Raw genomic sequence first — 24,322 nt, 5'->3', positions numbered from 1 at the left:
TCGTAGTCCTAATAAGGCGGGCGTCTCATCGTAGTCCTAATGAGGCGGGCGTCTCATCGTAGTCCTAATGAGGTGGACGTCTCTTTGTAGTCCTTATGAGGCAGGTGTCTCATCGTAGTCCTAATGAGGTGGGCATCTCTTTGTAGTCCTTATGAGGTGGGCATCTCTTTGTACTCCTAATGAGGTGGGCATCTCATTGTAGTGCTTATGAGGCGGTGTCACGATATGGTATGAAATATCATATAAGTAGTTTCTCTTGTTAGCAGGCTGCGGGCTAAAAAGCCCCCCTTCTCTTGCACTCAGCCAAGAGCTTTCCTTTCCAAGGGATGGGGGAAGAAGAGTTTATTACCTCTAGCTCAGAGAACAAAGGTATTTACGACCGGCATCCCTGCAGTGGAAAGTGACCGGCTAGAACTGGATTCTAAGTCTCTAGAATCCATGGAAGTTCTTTTTTTTGTTTTTGTAAGATATTATGCAAACCGTTTACGTTAAGAACACGAAAATATATGTTCTTAATCTCCCTCGGTGGATCTACCCATCACTCTAAACACGGGCTTCTAACTCCATCTGGTAAAGAAGTAGGGATTTCTCTGTAAATATGTATCCCAGATAGGACATATTTGATCTCATTAGAATGCCCACGTTAATCCGAGATGAATGCTGGGTTTGTTATGACTAGGACATCTTTTGTAGCAGAGTTATAGAAATTAGATAAAGGTTAGGGAAAAATTAGTTAACTTAAGAGGTAGGAGGGACGAGGTGATCCAACCCCTTTCTGGGATGTTAAAGGCTTCAGCTATAACTGTCTGCCCAGATCCCAGCAGGGTCTTCTTGTCTTTTTTCCTGGAGAGCCCTGAGTACGTTCAAAGAACTGGGACGTATGGAAACTTCACTAGCCTGGTTGCCTGCAATGCTTTGAACACATGTAAGTGTTATTCTCATGTAATCCTTGTTTTTTTTTATAATTACCCTGTACATATTTGCAATTGTCTCTTTTGTAACATCCTTGTAAAATATTTTGATAAAACACTGCCTAAAGTTTATGGAGTATAATAATTAATATACTAGATTCGTTCTCCTGTTCCAAAACGTACCCTGTCTTCTGAAGGGAATTACGCTACTGTTTTGGGTTAGCTTCGGACCCGTTTAAACGAAGCTGGTGGCAGCTTACCGTGTGCAGGCTTTTGGGTGATGTTGTAGCGACTGCAGCGTTGATAATTATTGTTTCTGCCTGAGTGGGAGTAGTTTATCGCGTCGCTGCAGCGTGCCCAATAGCCAGTACATAGCAGGCAGCCTTTCTGGCGACTAATTACCCAGGGTGCAGTACCTAATCTGACCTGAGAGTAAGGGGGCGCCAGAGAGCTGCAAGTTTTAAGTGGAACTGTAAGCGGGATATACATAAATCACTGCAGTTCGTGGTATATTGAAGAGCAGTGGGATACCTAGAATAAGCCCCTGCTGTAAACTAAGAGGTCAATAGCCTTGTGTGTGTTTTTTCATCACATTGTGGAGTGGAGGGATAACTAAGATAAGCCCCCCTGCACATGTGATAGCCGTCTGTTGGCCCAAAGTCACCCCGATCCGTGACGTAGGGGTGACGGTAACGGTGTGAATCGTGACAGGCGGCCATCTCATCAAAGTCCTAATGAGGTGGGCATCTCATCGTAGTCCTAATGAGGTGGCCGTCTCATCATAGTCACAATGAGTTGGGCATCTCATCATAGTCCTAATGAGGCGGGCATCTCATCGTAGTCCTAATGAGGCGGGCGTCTCATTGTAGTCCTAATGAGGCGGGTATCTCATCGTAGTCCTTATGAGGTGGGCATCTCATTGTAGTCCTAATGAGGTGGGCGTCTATTTGTAGTCCTAATGAGGCAGGTATCTCATCATAGTCCTAATGAGGTGGGCAGCTCATCGTAGTCCTAATGACTTGGGCGTCTATTTGTAGTCCTAATGAGGCAGGCTTCTCATCATAGTCCTAATGAGGCGGGCATCTCATCGTAGTCCTAATGAGAGGGGCGTCTCATCGTAGACTTTATGAGGTGGGCATCTCATCGTAGTCTTATTGAGGCGGCCGTCTAATCGTAGTCCTAACAGGGTGGCATCTCATCGTAGTCCTAATGAGGTGGGCATCTCATCGTAGTCCTAATGAGGTGGGCATTTCATCGTAGTCCTAATGAGGCGGGCGTCTCATCGTAGTCCTAATGAGGCGGGCATCTCATTGTAGTCCTTATGAGGTGGGCATCTCATCGTACTACTAATGAGGTGGACATCTCATTGTAGTGCTTATGAGGTGGGCATCTCATCGTAGGCCTAATGAGGCAAGCCATCTTTTTGAAGTCACGGTGCGGAGGCGGCCTTCTCGTTGTAGTCCCGATGCAGAGGCGGCCTTTTTGTCATGGTCTCAGTATGGAGGCAGCCATCTCACCGTAGTCCTAATGAGGCGGTGTCTCATTGTAGTCCTAATGAGGTGGGGCGTCTCATCATAGTCCTAATGAGGTGGGCATCTCATCATAGTCCAAATGAGGTGGGCATCTCATTGTAGTCCTAATGAGAGGGGTGTGTCATCGTAGTCCTTATGAGGTGGGCATCTCATCGTAGTCCTAATGAGGCTGGCGTCTCATCATAGTCCTTATGAGGTGGGCATCTCATCATAATCCTAATGAGATGGGCATCTCATCGTAGTCCTAATGAGGCAACCGTCTCATCGTAGGCCTAATGAGGTGGCCATCTTTTTGAAGTCCCGGAGCGGAGGTGGTCTTCTCATTGTAGTCCCGATGCGAAGTTGGCCTTCTTGTGGTCTCAGTATGTAGGTGATCGTGTCATCGTAGTCCTAATGAGGCGGCCGTCTCATCGTAGTCCTATTGAGGTGGCCGTATAATCGTAGTCCTAATGAGGCGGCGTCTCATCGTAGTCCTAATGAGGCAACCGTCTCATCGTACTCCTAATGAGGAAAGCGGCTCATCGTAGTCCTAATGAGGCAACCATCTCATCATAGTCCTAGCGAGGCACCGTCTCATTGTCCTAATGAGGCGGCCGTTTTATCTAGGTCCCGGTGCAGAGGCAGCTGTCTTGTCATGGCCCCGGTGGGGAGACGGCCTTCTCTTCGTGGTCCCGGGGGAAGGCGGCCTGAACAAGAGGGGACAGAGGAGTGAAGTGGAGACAGAATGTGGAGGAGTGGGCACATTAGTCTGGAGGAAGAGGATGAGGGGGACAAAGTCTGGAGGGGTGTCATGGAGTCCTACTCTTGTATCACACGACCGGTAGAGTTAGAGATGGGTGAACAGTCCCAAGAAGCTTTGTTTTATGGACCTTTCGGTAGGCATATAATAATATACCACACAGCAGATGAAATAGTCCAAGAACACTGATACAGTCCAGTAACGGAATGAAAGCCCCGGGAGAAAAGTTAAATTCTCCTCTTAGAGATTGATATGGCAGTGTGGCTCCAGATACTTCTCCGTATAGGGCTCCTCCAGCAGTATTTTCCAGGTAATCAGTATTCCACCAAGTCTCTCTGGGGTGCTGACCTTAGCATCAGCATCCCACAAAGGATCGATCTTACTGGTCTCCATGTCCTCCTCAGGCCTCTTCCTTATATCCACGGGTAGGCAGACAGGTTGGATGGTTTTCAGACCCACCCAGACCTGGGAACGGTGCCTCAGAGATCACGACCTTACTGGGGACGAATTGCGGCATAAAGGGAGCAGAGGAGTCATGAATGGATAGTCAGGATAAATCAGCAGAGTTTCATCAAGAGGCATGGGCACATTCAGGCTGCAGATGGTAACTGAACTAATTTAATTATCTGACCTTTTGTAAGGTAATTACGACTTTAGACAAGATGGGGAAGACACAGAATGATACAGAGCAACAAAACAACACTCCTAAAATCAGTAAATCCCTGAATGTGTTGCGGCTGTCAAGCAGCCAAGAGACAGGCAGAAACAGGGACTCAAACATATTAGAGCACAACGAAGATGCGTATGATACATGATGATGATACATGGTTACCACGTTACCAGCCTCTCTATGTAAGGGAGGGAAGGCTCTTCATTAACTCCATGACTGACCATCCAGTGAGAATCTAACAAGCTTGAATTCGAGAAAGGGGGCCACCAGGCTCTCGTACCCTCGCAAGGTACAAGTCCCACCTCTGGATGTACAGTAAATGCACAATATGGTAACAACCCGCTAATGTACAGGAGATGTATAATATACAGTGAGGTCTATAATATGCATTTCTCGAGTAGAGGGAACAATGGATTCAACAAAATTTCAACCAATTCTTGATGCAAACATAACGTCTGTAAAAAAGCTGAAGGTGAAGAGAGAAGGAAGATGCGGCTACAAATGGAGAATGATCCTAAACACACGTCACAATCCACAATAGACGACCTCAAAAGGTGAAAACTGAAGGTTTTACAATGGCCCTCACAGTCCCCTGATCTGAGCATCTCTGAAAATCTGTGGCGACACCTCAAAATAGTAGAGGAAGCAAGACGACCCAGGAATCTCACAGAACAGGAGGAATTCCGAAAGGAAGAATGGAGGAAAATCACTCAAACAAGAATCGAAAGACTCTTGTTTTGCTACAAAAAGTGTTTACAAGCTGTGATAATTGCAAAAGGGCGTGCTATTATGCACTAAGTATGCAGGGTGCCCAAACTTTTGCATCAACCTATTTTCCTTTCGTATTTTTTAAAATGAAAAAGATGAAAATATGTATTTTTTGCCTAAAATCCAAAGGAAATGTGTCATCATCTGTAACTTTAGGCCTTTTAGATAATTTCATCTTAGGTTTGCTCAACGGTTCACAATAATAGTAATTTTGACCAAGGGGTGCCCAAACATTTACATGCCACTGTACAGATAATGAAGAGCAGTGGACAATAGAAAAAAACTGATGTAAAACAACCAGAAGATGGCAGCAGGAGTCTAATCATCAGTGTTAGCTACAATCCTGCACACATCAGGGGCTGTCGGCTTCTCAGCCACATTATCAAATTATACTGCAGCCAGGTCCCGAAATAGGTTCTAAGCCAGCATGGCGCACTACAGAAATTTGTGTGACTTATACTGGCTTTATTAATGTACATTTATAGCATCAAGCATCAGTTTGTATAATATGTAATGTAACTACTATAAGCTTTTTTTTTTACTTTTGCCATGCTTCAATAGTCTCCATGGGAGGCTAGAAGTTGACACCACTCGATCGCCTCTGCTACATAGCAGCGATCATCAGATCGCCCCTATGTAGTAGAATTACAGCATTGCTATGAGCGCCGACCACAGGGTGTCGCTCACAGCAGGCCGGCATCAGTAACCATAGTTTTCTTCAGTAGACCTCTGGTTGTCATGCTGATGCATTGCTGACCCCCGATCACGTGACGGGGGTCCGCGATGCGCTCGTTTCCGGCCCAATGGCCGTAAGCGCTAGTTAAATGCCGCTGTCAACATTTGACAGCGGCATTTAACTAGTTAATAGCTGCGGGTGAATCGTGATTCCACCCGCCGCTATTGCGGGCACATGTCAGCTGTACAAAACAGCTGACATGTCGCGGCTTTGATGTGGGTTCAGCACCGGAGCAAGCATCAAAGCAGGGGTTAATGTGCATTCTGCACCTCATCTTGACTGAAGAAAGCAGAAATGTAGAAATTTTTGCTAATTTATTAAAAAAGAAAACCTGAAATCTCCCATGGTCATAAGTCTTCAGCCCCTTTGCTCAGTATTGAGTAGAAGCCCCTTTTGAGCTCAGACCAGAGAATCTTATTTCTCATAGTCTGGGAGTCCTTCATTTATTTTTTAGCAAACTCTATGCGAACCATCTCAAGGAGGACCACAAGGAAATGGACAGCATGAGACTTATGAGTGTCTGAGCAAAGGGTCTGAATACTTATGACCATGTGAGATTTCAGTTTTTCTTTTTTATTAAATTTGCAAAAATTTCTACATTTCTGTTTTTTCAGTCAAGATGGGGTGCAGAGTGAACATTAACGAGAAATTTAAAGGGGTCTGAATACTTTCCGTACACACTGTAAATAATAATAATAATAATTTTTATTTATATAGCACCAACATATTCCGCAGCACTTTACAATTAAGCGGGGACATGTGCAGACAATAAATTCAGTACACGTTAAGACAATTTAATCAGTGACATTAGGGGTGAGGTTCCTGCTCGCAAGCTTACAATCTACAAGGAAATGGGGGGACACAATAGGTGAAAAGTGCTTGTTATTTCAGGTCTGGCAATTATAATAAATTATAATAAATAGGGATTTTCATATAAAGCTGCATGATCCGGTCATCAGCCCATGTGTTTAAGTGCAATAGTCAAGTATCAAGTGCAGTTATCATGTGCATGGAGGGTGTGGAGACAGATGAATAGTAGGGTGCAGATTCAGAGTAATATTTGGAAGGAGGGAACTGGACAAAGTTAGTTTACTGAGTAGTTGATGTGGTAGGCTTGTTTGAAGAGATGGGTTTTTAAAGCACGCTTGAATAGGTCGGGGCTAGGTATCAGTCTGATCGTCTGGGGAAGTGCATTCCAGAGTGCTGGCGCAGCACGAGAGAAGTCTTGGAGACGGAGGTGCGAGGTTCGGATTACGGGGGATGTTAGTCTTAGGTCATTTGTAGAACGGAGGGCACGTGTAGGCCGATAGACGGAGATGAGTGTTATGAGCTGGTGGTCAGGACAATAATAGACCTGGTGGTTAAGAGCACACAGAATGACCTGATAGTTACTGATAATAAGGACGAGCTCTGGGACGTGGGAACTCTGCTGACCGCAATCCCTAAACCTATCAACCACACTAGAAATAGCCGTGGATTGCGCCTAACGCTCCCTATGCAACTCGGCACAGCCTAAGAAACTAGCTAGCCCTGAAGATAGAAAAATAAAGCCTACCTTGCCTCAGAGAAATTCCCCAAAGGAAAAGGCAGCCCCCCACATATAATGACTGTGAGTAAAGATGAAAATACAAACAGAGATGAAATAGATTAAGCAAAGTGAGGCCCGACTTACTAAACAGACCGAGGATAGGAAAGGTTGCTTTGCGGTCAGCACAAAAACCTACAAAAAGACCACGCAGAGGGCGCAAAAAGACCCTCCGCACCGACTCTCGGTGCGGAGGCGCTCCCTCTGCGTCCCAGAGCTTCCAGCAAGCAAGACAACAAATTAAATAGCAAGCTGGACAGAAAAAATAGCAAACCAAAGAAATACAAGCTGTAACTTAGCTTCTGATGGGAAGACAGGTCACAAGAACGATCCAGGAGAAACTAGACCAATACTGGAACATTGACAGGTGGCCTGGAGCAAAGATCTAAGTGGAGTTAAATAGAGCAGCAGCTAACGAATTAACCTCGTCACCTGTGAAAGGAAACTCAGAAACACCCACCAGAGGAAGTCCATGGACAGAACCAGCCGAAGTACCATTCATGACCACAGGAGGGAGCCTGACAACAGAATTCACAACAGTACCCCCCCCTTGAGGAGGGGTCACCGAACCCTCACCAGAGCCCCCAGGCCGACCAGGATGAGCCAAATGAAAGGCACGAACCAGATCGGCAGCATGAACATCAGAGGCAAAAACCCAGGAATTATCTTCCTGACCATAACCCTTCCACTTGACCAGGTACTGGAGTTTCCGTCTCGAAACACAAGAATCCAAAATCTTCTCCACCACATACTCCAACTCCCCCTCAACTAACACCGGGGCAGGAGGATCAACGGATGGAACCACAGGCGCCACGTATCTCCGCAATAACGACCTATGGAACACATTATGAATGGCAAAAGACGCAGGAAGGGCCAAACGAAATGACACAGGATTGATAACCTCAGAAATCTTATACGGACCAATGAAACGAGGCTTAAACTTAGGAGAGGAAACCTTCATAGGAACATAACGAGACGACAACCAAACCAAATCCCCAACACGAAGTCGGGGACCCACACAGCGCCGGCGGTTAGCGAAACGTTGAGCCTTCTCCTGGGACAATGTCAAATTGTCCACCACATGAGTCCAAATCTGCTGCAGCCTATCCACCACAGTATCTACACCAGGACAGTCTGAAGACTCAACCTGCCCTGAAGAGAAACGAGGATGGAAACCAGAATTGCAGAAAAACGGCGAAACCAAAGTAGCCGAGCTGGCCCGATTATTAAGGGCGAACTCAGCCAACGGCAAAAAGGACACCCAATCATCCTGATGAGCAGAAACAAAGCATCTCAGATATGTTTCCAAAGTTTGATTAGTTCGTTCAGTTTGGCCATTTGTCTGAGGATGGAAAGCCGAGAAAAAAGACAAATCAATGCCCATCCTAGCACAAAAGGATCGCCAAAACCTTGAAACAAACTGGGAACCTCTGTCAGAAACGATGTTCTCCGGGATACCATGTAAACGAACCACATGCTGGAAAAATAATGGCACCAAATCAGAGGAGGGAGGCAATTTAGACAAAGGTACCAAATGGACCATCTTAGAAAAGCGATCACAAACCACCCAAATGACCGACATCTTTTAGAGACGGGGAGATCCGAAATAAAATCCATAGAAATATGCGTCCATGGCCTCTTCGGGACCGGCAAGGGCAAAAGCAACCCACTGGCACGAGAACAGCAGGGCTTAGCCCGAGCACAAGTCCCACAGGACTGCACAAAAGAACGCACATCCCGCGACAAAGACGGCCACCAGAAGGATCTAGCCACCAAATCTCTGGTACCAGAGATTCCAGGATGCCCAGCCAACACTGAACAATGAATCTCAGAGATAACTCTACTAGTCCATCTATCAGGGACAAACAGTTTCTCCGCTGGGCAATGGTCAGGTCTATCAGCCTGAAATTTTTGCAGCACCCGCCGCAAATCAGGGGAGATGGCAGACAAAATTACCCCCTCTTTGAGAATACCCGCCGGCTCAGGAACACCCGGAGAGTCAGGCACAAAACTCCTTGACAGGGCATCAGCCTTCACATTCTTAGAGCCCGGAAGGTACGAAACCACAAAATCAAAACGGGAGAAAAATAACGACCATCGAGCCTGTCTCGGATTCAACCGTTTGGCAGACTCAAGATAAGTCAAATTCTTGTGATCTGTCAAGACCACCACGCGATGCTTGGCTCCTTCCAGCCAATGACGCCACTCCTCGAATGCCCACTTCATGGCCAACAATTCACGATTACCAACATCATAGTTACGCTCAGCAGGCGAAAACTTTCTAGAAAAGAAAGCACATGGCTTCATCACCGAGCCATCAGAACTTCTTTGCGACAAAACAGCCCCTGCTCCAATCTCAGAAGCATCAACCTCAACCTGAAACGGAAGCGAAACATCTGGCTGGCACAACACAGGGGCAGAAGAAAAACGACGCTTCAACTCCTGAAAAGCCTCTACAGCCGCAAAAGACCAATTGACCACATCAGCACCCTTCTTGGTCAAATCAGTCAAAGGTTTAGCAACAGTAGAAAAATTAGCGATGAAGCGCCGATAAAAATTAGCAAAGCCCAGGAACTTTTGCAGGCTCTTCACAGATGTCGGCTGAGTCCAATCGTAAATGGCCTGGACTTTAACAGGGTCCATCTCGATAGTAGAAGGGGAAAAAATGAACCCCAAAAATGAAACCTTCTGAACTCCAAAGAGACACTTTGACCCCTTCACAAACAAGGAATTCGCACGAAGGACCTGGAACACCATTCTGACCTGCTTCACATGAGACTCCCAATCATCCGAAAAGACCAAAATATCATCCAAATACACAATCAGGAATTTATCCAGGTACACAAGGATATGTCATGCATAAAGGACTGAAATACTGATGGTGCATTGGAAAGCCCGAATGGCATAACCAGGTACTCAAAATGGCCCTCGGGCATATTAAATGCTGTTTTCCATTCATCGCCTTGTTTAATACGCACAAGATTATACGCCCCTCGAAGATCTATCTTGGTGAACCAACTAGCCCCGTTAATACGAGCGAACAAATCAGACAGCAACGGCAAAGGATACTGAAATTTGACTGTAATTTTATTAAGAAGGCGGTAATCAATGCAAGGTCTCAAAGAACCATCCTTCTTGGCCACGGTGATGACGACGGGCGAATATGGCCTTTCTCCAAGGATTCCTTTATATAACTCCGCATAGCGGCATGTTCTGGCACAGATAAATTGAACAATCGGCCTTTAGGAAACTTACTACCAGGAATCAAATTAATTGCACAATCGCAATCCCTATGAGGAGGTAGGGCACTGGCTTTGGGCTCATCAAATACATCCCGATAATCCGACAAAAACTCTGGAACTTCAGAAGGAGTGGAAGACGAAATAGACAAAAATGGAACATCACCATGTACCCCCTGGCAACCCCAGCTGGACACAGACATAGATTTCCAGTCCAATACTGGATTATGAACCTGTAGCCATGGCAACCCCAAAACGACCACATCATGCAGATTATGCAACACCAGAAAGCGGATATCCTCCTGATGTGCAGGAGCCATGCACATGGTCAATTGGGTCCAATACTGAGGCTTATTCTTGGCCAAAGGCGTAGCATCAATTCCTCTCAATGGAATAGGATATTGCAAGGGCTCCAAGAAAAAACCACAGCGCCTAGCATACTCCAAGTCCATCAAATTCAGGGCAGCGCCTGAATCCACAAATGCCATGACAGAATAGGACGACAAAGAGCAAATCAGAGTAACAGACAATAGAAATTTAGACTGTACCGTACCAATGGTGGCAGACCTAGCGAACCGCTTAGTGCGCTTATGACAATCGGAGATAGCATGAGTGGATTCACCACAGTAAAAACACAGCCTATTCCGACGTCTGTGTTCTTGCCGTTCAGCTCTGGTCAAAGTCCTATCACATTGCATAGGCTCAGGCCCATGCTCAGATAGTACCGCCAAATGGTGCATAGCTTTACGCTCACGCAAGCGTCGATCGATCTGAATGGCCAAGGACATAGACTCATTCAGACCAGCAGGCATGGGAAACCCCACCATGACATCCTTAAGGGCTTCAGAGAGACCCTTTCTGAAGATTGCTGCCAGGGCACATTCATTCCACTGAGTGAGTACAGACTACTTTCTAAACTTCTGACAATATATCTCCGCTTCATCCTGACCCTGACACAGAGCCAGCAAGATTTTCTCTGCCTGATCCACTGAATTAGGTTCGTCATAAAGCAATCCAAGCGCCAGGAAAAACGCATCAACATCACGCAATGCCGGATCTCCCGGCGCAAGGGAAAATGCCCAGTCTTGAGGGTCACCACGCAACAAAGAAATAATGATCTTTACTTGTTGAACAGGGTCACCTGAGGAGCGAGGTTTCAAGGCAAGAAACAATTACAATTATTTTTGAAATTCAAGAACTTAGATCTATCACCAAAAAACAAATCAGGAATAGGAATCTTAGGCTCTGACATCGGATTCTGAACCACAAAATCTTGAATGTTTTGTATCCTTGTAGTGAGATTATCCATCCAAGAGGACAGACCTTGAATGTCCATGTTTACACCAGTTCAAAAACCTGACCTGCACATCCAAACATAGACTAAGTGTGAACAGGTGCTGAACCCAGAGTCGCCAACTCGCATATAGTTAAATAAATAAGGCAGCACACTGTAGCGCTAGAACATACAAACTTGAAACACGAAATTTGAACTGCATTGCACTAGAAATATGAAAAATGAGAGCGTTTAGCGCATAAAAATGGCTCTCTTATACCAGGTCCTATGCTTGCCTTACCTCGCTGAGAATAAACGTCTCAGCGTTCTCAGCGAGGTAAGGCAAGCGTAGGACCTGGTATAAGAGAGATGCCGTAAAGTGGCTACCAGGTACACATAAAATTGGCCATTTTTATGCGCTAAACGCTCTCATTTTTCATATTTCTAGTGCAGTAATGCACCCCCTGACAACCCCAGCTGGACACAGACATGGATTTCCAATCTAATACTGGATTATGGACTTGTAGCCATGGCAACCCCAACACGACCACATCATGCAGATTATGCAACACCAGAAAGCGAATAACCTCCTGATGTGCAGGAGCCATGCACATGGTCAGCTGGGTCCTGTACTGAGGCTTATTCTTGGCCAAAGGCGTAGCATCAATTCCTCTCAATGGAATAGGACACTGCAAGGGCTCCAAGAAAAACCCACAACGCCTAGCATACTCCAAGTCCATCAAATTCAGGGCAGCGCCTGAATCCACAAAAGCCATGACAGAATACGATGACAAAGAGCAGATCAAGGTAACGGACAGAAGAAATTTTGTGTTCTTGCCGTTCAGCTCTGGTCAAAGTCCTATCGCACTGCATAGGCTCAGGTCTGAGCTCAGGTAATACCGCCAAATGGTGCACAGATTTACGCTCATGCAAGCGTCGACCGATCTGAATGGCCAAAGACATAGACTCATTCAGACCAGCAGGCATAGGAAATCCCATTGAGTACGGACCACTTTCTAAATTTCTGACAATATACCTCTATCTCATCCTGACCCTGACACAGAGCCAGCAAATTTTTCTCTGCCTGATCCACTGAATTAGGTTCATCGTACAGCAATCCGAGCGCCAGGAAAAACGCATCGATATTACTTAATGCAGGATCTCCTGACGCAAGAGAAAATGCCCAGTCCTGAGGGTCGCCACGTAAAAAAAAAATAATGATCCTAACTTGTTGAACTGGGTCACCAGAGGAGCGAGGTTTCAAAGCCAGAAATAGTTTACAATTATTTTTGAAACTCAGAAATTTAGTTCTATCTCCAAAAAACAAATCAGAAATAGGAATTCTCGGTTCTAACATAGAATTCTGAACCACAAAGTCTTGAATATTTTGTACTCTTGCCGTGAGCTGATCCACACATGAAGACAGACCTTTAATGTCCATTGCTACACCTGTGTCCTGAACCACCCAAATGTCTAGGGGAAAAAAAAGGCAAAACACAGTGCAGAGAAAAAAAAATGGTCTCAGAACTTCTTTTTTCCCTCTATTGAGAATCATTAGTACTTTGGGCCTCCAGTACTGTTATGATAAGGTAATTCAGTACCGCAATGGACAGAGGTCAGAGCACATACAGTGACCTGACAATAACCCAAAAACATAGAACGAGCTCTGAGACGTGGGAACTCTGCTGACCCCAACCCCTAATCCTCTCCAACCACACTAGAGGCAGCCGTGGATTGCGCCTAACGCTCCCTATGCAACTCGGCACAGCCTGAGAAACTAGCTAGCCTGAAGATAGAAAATAAGCCTACCTTGCCTCAGAGAAATACCCCAAAGGAAAAGGCAGCCCCCACATATAATGACTGTGAGTTAAGATGAAAAGACAAACGTAGAGATGAAATAGATTTAGCAAAGTGAGGCCCAACTTTCTGAACAGAGCGAGTATAGGAAAGGTAACTTTGCGGTCAACACAAAACCCTACAAAAACCACACAAAGGGGGCAACAAGACCCTCCGTACCGAACTAACGGCACGGAGGTACACCCTCTGCGTCCCAGAGCTTCCAGAAAGCAGTAAAAAACAAATAGACAAGCTTGACAGAAAAAACAGCAAACAAATAGCAAAGAGGAACTTAGCTATGCAGAGCAGCAGGCCACAGGAACGATCCAGGAGGAAACAGGTCCAATACTAGAACATTGACTGGAGGCCAGGATCAAAGCACTAGGTGGAGTTAAATAGAGCAGCACCCAACGACCTCACCACATCACCTGAGGAAGGAAACTCAGAAGCCGCAGTACCACTTTCCTCCACCAACCGAAGCTCACAGAGAAAATCAGCCGAAGTACCACTTGTGACCACAGGAGGGAGCTCTGCCACAAAATTCACAACAGGGTCTGTTATGATCTGGTGGTTTAGGAACAACATGAGACAAGCTCTGAAGGAGGTGGTATCTGTACTGACCGCAAACCCTGAACCTAGCAGCGCAACTAAAAATAGCCGTGGGGGGTACCTGACACTCCCTAGACCCCTCGGCACAGCCTAAGATCTAACTTCCCCTAAAGATGGAAACAGGAAACCTATCTTGCCTCAGAGAAAATCCCCAAAGGAAAGATAGCCCCCCACAAATATTGACGGTGAGAGGAGGGGAAAATAACATACGCAGAAATTAAATCAGATTTTAGCATAGGAGGCCAGTCTAGCTTGATAGATAGGACAGGAAAGGATACTGTGCGGTCAGTATAAAAACTACAAAACAATCCACACAGAGTTTACAAAATCTCCACACCTGACTAAAGGTGTGGAGGGTAAATCTGCTTCCCAGAGCTTCCAGCTAACAGAAATAATCCATACTGACAAGCTGGACAAATATAGAATGCACAGAACAATAAGTCCACAACATGTGGACTGAAATGAGCAAAGCCAAAACTTATCTTTGCAGAACTGGTCAGGAAACCAGGAGAATCCAAGCAGAGATGTGAATCCAGCCAGGAAACATTGACAAGTGGCACAGGCCGAAGAAAGAGCCAGACTTAAATAGCGGAGCAGAAGAGACGATAAGTGGAGGCAGCTGATGACAGCTTACTCCAGTGAGCAGCCATACCACTAGAAACCACAAGAGGGAGCCCAAGAGCAGAACTCACAAAAGTGCCACTTACAACCACCGGAGGGAGCCCAAGAGTGGAAATCACAACAGGGGTCACTGTTGCAGGTTGTAGGCCGAGCTGAAGCGAGGAGCTTGGAAACTTCTTCTGAAGCAGGCTCAAAGATATCTAGTGAGCTTGACGTGCAGCGGGGAAGGAGATCCAGGCAGTGAGGAGATTGGGCTGAGATATCCTGATGGATGTGGTTGATTTTTTTCTAGGAAATAAGTGGCCAGATCTTCACCGCTGAGGTTGGTGATGGGGGTCTGTACTTTAGGTTTCAGGAGGGAGTTTAAGGTTTCAAAAAGTCGTTTTGGGTTGTTGGATAGTGAGGTGATGAGAGTGGTGAAGTAGGATTGTTTGGCCAGATGAAGGGCAGAGTTATAATTTTTGAGCATGAACTTATAGTGGATGAAGTCTTCTGCTAAGAGAGATTTTCTCCACTGCCGCTCTGCACACCTTGAGCAACGCTGAAGAAAGTCTGTTTGCATAGTGTGCCAGGGCTGCCGTTGTCTGTGTCGGGTCTTCAGTGTATTATTCAAGTGTGACAATGCAAAATCTGGACAGGAGAGGGAGGAAATGGGGCCTAAAGATGTGTGGAGATTGTCCATAAGCTGCTGGGTATTAATGATACGTGTATTCCGATAATAATTGTGGTAAGTGGGGGTGTCCTGGGTGAGGAGACAATTCTTGACAGAGAAGGAAAGAAGGTTGTGGTTTGAGAGCAGGAGAGGGGAGTTAGTAAAGTTGTGCAGTGAGCCGGGACGGGAGAAAACCAGGTCCAGAGTATTCCAGTCCTCATGCGTAGGAGAATTAGTAAACTGTGAGAGGCCGAATGAAGAAGTTAGAGAAAGAAGATAAGAGGCAGATTAGGAGAGGGGATCATTGATGGGGATGTTAAAATCTCCCATGATGAGGGTGGGGATGTCACAGGATAGAAAGTGAGTAAGCCAGGTGGCAAAGTGGTCTAGAAACTGGCAGGAGGAGCCTGGAGGGCGATAAACAACCACCACTCGCAAGGAGAAGGGCTTATAGAGTCTGACGGCGTGGACTTCAAAGGAAGGAAATGTAAGTGAGGGAACCAGGGGGATGACCTGGAAAGCACATTGTGATGAAAGGAGCAAACCAACACCTCCACCCTGTCTGTTCTCAGGTCTGGCGGTATGTGAAAATTTCAGCCCACCAAACGAGAGAGCGGCGGCGGTGTCTGAATGCTGGATCCAGGTTTCTGTAATAGCCAAAAGGTTAAGGAAATTAGAGAGAGAGCACAGTGGAAAGCGATAGGAGAAGGCATGCACTGAGTGTTAATAAGATTAGCAGGGTTTCTATATGTAGCTGGAGGAGAGTAATGTATGCTGGTGGAGGGAGGCCCAGGGTTGGGGGAGATGTCGCCTGCAACTAGTAAAAGGAGAAAAAACTTAAAGAGCAGGTGGTGGGATGATTTGTATGTATGTTTTCAGTGCTGCATGGAGGTAGTGGATGGTTTGAAGTGGGTAAAAATTGTCAGTAGAGCCTCAGTTATACATGGGAGAAGGGAGGGATGGATATGGAGAGAGTGCACAGAATGTGTTAAAGGGCGGGCGAGTTGTGAGAAAGCAGAATTAAAAACAAATAAGAAGCAGATAGATATGATAAATGCATAATGTAGTATGACTGAGCAAGAAGCATGTTTGTATGAAATACTTATGCATCTTACCTGTCTCCTGCCCTGTCCAACTGCCATTGTCTAGCTGCCAAGCACTTTATACTGTTGCACTTAATATCTGTTGCGTGTGATTCCGCACACGTGCTATCCCATCCAGATTAAATATATATGAAATGAAATGACTGCTAGCATCAGGCACCGAATGGCCACAAGCAGCAATTAACCAATTAGCATAAGGCCAGAGCAGGCATTACTATGCAGGGTAAACAACCAATGCTGAACAAGGCCATAAAACAGTAAGGGGAAAAAAATAGCTTTGAACACTTTAAAGCAGAAACAAAAAAAAAAAAGTATCACAGGAGTGATGGATTAAATACCATGAAAAATGCTTGCTAGATATGGTTCTGTTCACACTTGTCAGGCAGTGCACACAAACAGATGATGGATTAAATACCTGTGTGAAGAAAAGAAGAGAGGAACATCAGCTTCATTGATACATATAGGGAATTTAGATTGTGAGCCCCATTGGGAGCAGTGAGGATAATGTATGTAAAGCACTGCAGAATAAGATAGTGCTATATAAGCAAAGCATAATAAATACATTAATTCCAGCCCTAAATAATTAAAAGATAAAATGTGGCCTGCTTTATTTAGCATGGTAGTAACAGAAAAAAATAGATTTACTACTGTGGGCGATACAGCAGAATCTGAGCACAAAAGAATTAGAACCTCAGATGTGGGCAAATATTTGGAGCATGGTAGTAACAGAACAATTGTGTATGTTATTATCTTTACCTCTGTATGGAGAACCATATGTGAACCAAAAAATAAAAAGGTGAAATGTAGCCTGATTTTTGTAGCACCATAGTAAGAAAACCAATTTTTATTTTATCATGTGTACCACTGTATGAAGAACAATATCAGCACCCAAAAATGTAAATCTGACATCTAGCCTGCTGTATAACATTACTAATAGTGATGAGCAAATATACTTGTTCCTCGAGATTTCTCGAGCATGCCCGGGTGACCTCCGAGTATTTTTTTAGTGCTCAGAGAATTAGTTTTTATTGCCGCAGCTGAATGATTTACATCTGTTAGCCAGCATAAGTACATGTGGGGGTTGCCTGGTTGCTAGGGAATCCCCACATGTACTTATGCTGGCTAACAGATGTAAATCATCCAGCTGCGGGAATAAAAACTAAATCTCTGAGCACTAAAAAATACTCGGAGGTCAATTTTTAACTGTGGTTGAGGTCTGTATACAATAGAATATATGCTCAAAACAATTTATAACTCAGGTCTATCCTGCTGTATCACATTTGTAACAGAAAAAAAGTTTTTTTTAAATCTGCATGAGCTCTGCAGACAGCTTAATTTTACCACCACTAAATGACAAGGTGGGATATGGTGTGCTAATCACGCTAGCAACAGCCAAAAAAACATTTTTTTTCTGTGCAACAACTCTACGCACAAAACAATTTCACCGACACAAAATTACAACGTGTGATATAGTGGGCTGTATGACGTTTAGCAACAGAACATTTTTGGTTTTTTAATCTTAAATTATGCAGACAGTTGAATTTCACTGACACTAAATGAGAAGGTGATATATGGCGTGCTGAATCACTTTATCAACTGGCCCCACATTTTTTTTAACTGTGCAACAGCTCTGAACACAGAACAATTTCACCGTCACAACATTACAACTCTCCTTTGTTTTGCCTTCCTTCACGCTCGCTGAAATACAATTCTGCCTTCCAAATGTCTCTTTCTGGGAGCTGCAGCTCTTAGGGCATGCACAGCTCCGTGGACCCTCTCCTCTGTCCTCTGACATGAATTCGCTCCTGCCAGGAACAGCTTATCTGAAGGACTGACTGAATTTCCTTACAGACTACCAGTTATATATGTATGGGGAGTCACCTAGTAAATAGGATCAAAACCTCCCCTGTTATGAAAGGTAATTCAGTACCACAATGGACATAGAGGTCAGCGCACATACAGTGACCTGGCAATAACCCAAAAAACAAGAACGAGCTCTGAGACGTGGGAACTCTGCAGACCGCAATCCCTAATCCTCTCCAAACAACACTAGAGGCAGCCGTGGATTGCGCCTAACTCTGCCTATGCAACTCGGCACAGCCTGAGAAACTAACTAGTCTGAAAATAGAAAATAAGCCTACCTTGCCTCAGAGAAATACCCCAAAGGAAAAGGCAGCCCCCCACATATAATGACTGTGAGTTAAGATGAAAAGACAAACGTCGGGATGAAATAGATTCAGCAAAGTGAGGCCCGACTTTCTTAACAGAGCGAGGATAGGAAAGATAACTTTGCGGTCTACACAAAACCCTAAAGAAAACCACGCAAAGGGGGCAAAAAGACCCTCCGTACCGAACTAACGGCACGGAGGTACACCCTTTGCGTCCCAGAGCTTCCAGCAAAACAATTAGACAAGCTGGACAGAAAAAATAGCAAACAAATAGCAAAGAAGAACTTAGCTATGCAGAGCAGCAGGCCACAGGAATGATCCAGGGAAAAACAAGTCCCACACTGGAACATTGACAGGAAGCATGGATCAAAGCATTAGGTGGAGTTAAGTAGAGAAGCACCTAACGACCTCACCAGATCACCTGAGGGAGGAAACTCAGAAGCCGCAGTACCACTTTCCTCCACAAACGGAAGCTCCCAGAGAGAATCAGCCGAAGTACCACTTGTGACCACAGGAGGGAGCTCTGCCACAGAATTCACAACAGGGACCATTAGCACCCCCACCAACCTTAGTTCTCAAATAAGTTACATCTGCTGTGACTTGGGACTGCATAACTGATGCATGTGACACATTGACTGAGCCCATGATCCCAGTAGCATCGCCCCTGAAGGCATGTAGACCTAAAAAGACAGCACACTGGAAACACCCTTAGACAGACCTTATGGGATTTCCTATAGAAGCCCAATCTGCAGCTAATAGTGTGACAATAACTGAAACAGGACTACTGCAACAAGCAGATTCTAAGGCCATGTTCACACTTTGCGGTTTTTACCGCGGAACCGCGGCGATTTTGCAGCTGCGGGTCCGCTGCAGTTTCCATTGCGTTTACAGTAACCTGTAAACCCTATGGAAACCGCAAACCGCTGTGCACATGCTGCGGGAAAAACCACGTGGGAACGCAGTGGTTTACAACCCGCAGCATGTCACTTTGTGCGCGGCGATTCTGCACCCATAGGAATGCATTGATCCGCTTACTTCCCGCATGGGGCTGTGCCCACCATGCGGGAAGTAAGCGGATAATGTGCGGGTGGTACCCGGGGTGGAGGAGAGGAGACTTTCCTCCAGGCCCTGGGAACCATATTTGTGGTAAAAAAAAGAATTAAAATAAAAAATAATGTTATACTCACCTCTGAAGTCTCAGCGCTGCACACGGCCATCCGATCTCAGGTTTGCTGTGCGACCAGGACCTGCGGTGACGTCGCGGTCACATGACTGTGATGTCACGAAGGTCCTTCTCGTACAGCATCTTTGGAGTATATCATTATTTTATTATTTTTAACATTACTATTGATGCTGCATATGCAGCATCAATAGTAGGAGTAAAATCCCGCAGCGCAACCCGCAGGACAAATCGCGATAAATCTGCAGGGATAACCGCAGCGGGTTTGCCCTGCAGATTTATCAAATCCGCTGCGGGAGAACCCGCGGGAGAACCCGACGCTATGTGTGAACATAACCTTAAACTGGCAACAGAAGGACAACAACGTAGAGCTAAATGGGAGGCCATGGAGCAACAGAACGTAATAGCTAAGGCTCAATCCCATTTAATTAAACCTGCCAGTAGAGGGCCCATTAGAACTGGAACTGTAGAATCCTTTAACTTGGACAGAGGTCGGGGATTTATCAGAGAGCACACTGGCCAAAGAGAACAGTTTGTAAACCGCAGGGATGTGGAGTCACACCTGTTAAGAGGACACCCTGACCGTGATTTGTACCCTGGTGACAGAGTCACTTATACCCGGCACCACGGAGAAAAGGGATACTACGCCCTTCATGTAAAACGGTGCCATGGACATCCTGATCACACCCGTGTAGCCACTGAAAGTGGAACTGAAACGCAGACTCAGGCTACACAAACATTGGAACTCGAACGTTCTTCTACGGAGTCACCTGCTGACCCCTGTGTTAATAGACTTCCCCAGTCAGGAAGCTGTGCACACCAGGATTTGCCCTGGAAAAAGCAAATGTAAAAGGACATTCACCTGTGTGAAATAACTGTTGTATTTATGTTGTTTTGATGCTTGTTTCCTTGCAGCACTATGGACAATATGTTTCTCTGGAAACTGATTTTATAAATAGTTGGCACCTGTTCAGGTGCACCCTGGTTCTGCCCACTTGCCGGCGTGGGTAGGACCTTGTTTGTCTTGTTTGCCTTATTTACATGGTTTCTTTACAGGCTCAAAATGGAACTGTATATATGTGTACCTGTTTTGCTTTTCAGAATTGGAGCAAAAATACCTGGCGCAGCAGAGACCCAGACTGGTGAATGCGCCTTGTTCATTCATAAGTTTGCACTTTAACCTGTGTGCACTTGTAATAAAGAGTTATTTTATTGTTATGTTATACAACGTTCAAAAACCATACCTCCCATAAAGGGATGCTCAAGTTTAACCAGTTTCACCTGTTGATATGCATATCCAAAAATTGTCTTTAACCTGTAATGCTGTTATTCTTTTCCCAGTCCGGGAGTACTGGTGTTAACGGGGGGGAAGGGGGTTAATGTCATGCTCAGAGGCAAAGGAGGAGGAGCTCAGGGGAGCTTCTCTATGCTTTATGTTTCCTAACCTGGAGGAGGAGTTAGTTCAGTGGGAAACAGAGAAGGAGAAGGACGTCTGGAGCAGACGTGAGAAGCCTGGCAGCCACGTGGAGCTGCAGCCTCTGGGAAGGAGTAACCTGTTGGGTTGCATGTGGAGCAGCCGGGAGGGAAGGAGCACAGGAGAGAAGCAGAGCTCAGAGGGGAACTGTGCCAGGGCACCCTAAGAGCTGTAGCGCAGTAATCTGGGTACTGGGAGCCCGAGGCTTTCGTGGACTCTAGGACACATAGCAGAACCGGAGAGCACTACACTATACGTCAACTGCCCGTACCACGCCTGAGACGCAGCAGCACTGAGGGAGCCCAGGGCATCTAAGAGTCCCTGTAAAAAAACTCAAGCTGCCTGTCGTGCAGGTACCTGTCCCAGGACAGGGGGGAAACTGGAGGACCTTGTAGGAAGCTTAAAGCAGCAAGGACCTCACTTAGAAAGGCGCTAGTAGGAAAGGCTCATGGACCTCTACTGGTAAAGGAGAACTCTAATTTGCCTCTGAGCCGGCCGGACCACCATCACCCGTGCCTGGTACCCTGTACTGTGGCCTGTCACCCACAAGTAAGTCAGGTAAAGACTTATCACTTTTCTCCTCCATTTATTCACCGGCTACACCATCTACGCCACACACCATAGGACCCCTGGGGACCCCGCTTCACCTGTGGGAAGTGTAACATCTGGGCTGCCGCAACATTGCCAGGGGACCCCTTTAATACAGCGTCGATCCCACTACTGACTGTACTCCACAGGTGGCGTCACGACAAACTTTGAACATTTAACCCCCTTTAACGTTGATGCCCAGGGCCATGGACTGGGTGGCAGCCACCGTGACATCCCCCTTTGCGACCGGACCCGGTACTGAGTATCCCACTGCCCTGTGGGCGCATCACAGACAGTGTCTCACTGATAGTGCTTCTGTCTTCACTGGCAATCAATTTGTTGTACTTTTTGGTATAAACAAGGTACAAGAAGTAGCTGAGAATGAATGAATCAAATATTCAGATATATTGATTTTGTCTTTAGGAGTTCAGAGATATGTAGAGTTCTAAGTCAATAGAAAAAGGACTCCTGTCACGGATGATTAGGAGGGTGGTGGTGTCATGTAGATACTAATTTTTATTTTTGCCACAAATTGAAGTGGATGGCTATTGTTGTGCTATATTTTGCTGATTTCTGGAGCGAGTTGTAAAGGCAATGTCAACAAACACAATTCCAGTGAAATGAGTGTTGTGGTTTCTCCGCTTTGGTGGGATCGGTCTGGAAGGGAATCATTCGCTTTGGCAACCAGAAAATGTCTTCTTTCCAACCTCTCTTCTGAACCTTGAAATGGAAAATTCTTCATAGAAATCATCGAGGACTTCATGACAATGTAGAGTGTTTTGCAGCTACGGTAGGGCAGATTACAAGTTACAATATGTGTGAACAGTTGCAGCTTATACTGTAGCACATGAACCAGTTGTAATTGATATCAAAGTCTCTGCAGTCCTCACAGACTTCTCATGTCCATGACAATTGTGTCCTCAATATAAGTGCCGGTTATAGTCATACTTGACAACTTTTGGACAACTCCTTCTGGGAGGACAATGACTTTGGCAGCCATTTATTGTTTTTGGTGGCTTCTCTTTATCCAAGCTTCTTTTATACCTGTTCCTTGTTTTCTCCACTCCTGATTGGAAGATACCTTCCAGCAAATTGCTTTCTGGATTTTTCAGGAGACTTTGGTGGCAACTTTTCCAGAAGTCTTCCAGAAGTTGTAGGAGGGTTGACGAGTGTAGTTATTGCAGTTCCCTTATTGTTCCTTTCACCGGTAAGTTGGAACCTCAATTTTGACTTCTTGCCACGTGATTCTGACCTGTCTTGCCTTCTCGGTGACCTCTGATACTGTTGTTCAGCCTTCACCCCTGACTTTGTACTTTTCTGTCCTCTTAGTCCTCTCTGTTCTCTGCAGTTCTGCACCATGTGGTGATGGTGTGGCGCCCCACTGTCCTGGTCATCGCAGTGATGTCATTATCCTTTCAGGGGAGAAGTGATGTCATGTCTGAAGGCAATGAAAGACAACCACATTCAGGTATCACACACATGCAACATGTTCACACTCCAGACCAGAAGGGGGAGCTCTAAGCCTGTTTAGGGTGAGCTCCCCTACTTACATCCTGATCTGGATGGAAAAGGGGTTCAGTTCCTGTCAGGCAGTCAGAAAAAGAGGAGCTCTGCTGGCATGATGTGCTGCAACTCCTTGAAAAAGACACTAAAAGGTGAACATACTGCAGAGAGTGTGCAGAAAAGCAGAGCACAGGAGAGAAATACCAGAGGGAGCTCATCCAGGAACAAGCTGCTCCTTTCTGAGGCGCAGAAGCCGGTAGCCAGGAACACCGAGGGAGCAACTGTCTCTAAGCCTTGCTCCAGAGACCGGCAGGACAGTCAACTCCAGGTTGGCTGCCCGACGTTAATACCTAAGAAGAGACGGTGGCAACTTGTGGGGGTCGGGGCATCTCTAGGGTCCCTATAAACAAGCCTCAGGCCATCAGTCATATGGGTTTGTCCTATCCACACCATCTGGGGGACAGAGAGGAAGAAATAACATATAGAACATCTACAAGAGTTGTGAGGACCTTACCGAGAAGCTCAGCAGGGAGGTACTACAACACAGGCGCTAAAAGGAAGGCTACTGATTTCCACCTGGATAAGGGGACTCTGGAATTGCCTTCAGACCGACCAGACTCTGCCTGTTCTGTCATCTGGCGCTCTGGGCTGAGGATACTATCTGAAGTCTTCAGTAAACAAGGTCAAAAACTGCAAACCTGTCTCCTCGTTCTTTACTGCACCTTGCCCATATATAAACTTTTTTACTGGACACCCCTGAGGGCCACGGACCGGGTCAGCCACCGTGACATCCCCCCAAACCGCAGGACCCGGTGCCGAGTAACCCATTGCCATACTCTGGGGGCGATCCACTGGCTCAGCCTGTATGCACCTTCTACTTTTCCCCATGTCCATCCATCTCTGTGCTCCTGCAGACCATGGCTGGAATATGGACAATTGCACATTTTGCGTCTTCAGCCTGTGCACCACTGTGATTATATCATTTCACACCGCTCGTTAAATAATAAGCCATTACAGATCTTTCCCTATCATCCTGCAGAGGAGGCGGCAGAACTAGGAGGCCCAGATTCTTGGCTTGGCTCTTCTCAGAGATTATGTCTCATTATCACAGTCCATAATCAAGTCTTAGTCACCG

This window comes from Ranitomeya imitator, chromosome 1 (genome assembly GCF_032444005.1).
Source record: "Ranitomeya imitator isolate aRanImi1 chromosome 1, aRanImi1.pri, whole genome shotgun sequence".
NCBI classification, from domain to species: domain Eukaryota; kingdom Metazoa; phylum Chordata; class Amphibia; order Anura; family Dendrobatidae; genus Ranitomeya; species Ranitomeya imitator.
The sequence above is the reverse complement of the archived record's forward strand: the minus strand, read 5'-3'. Positions refer to the sequence as shown.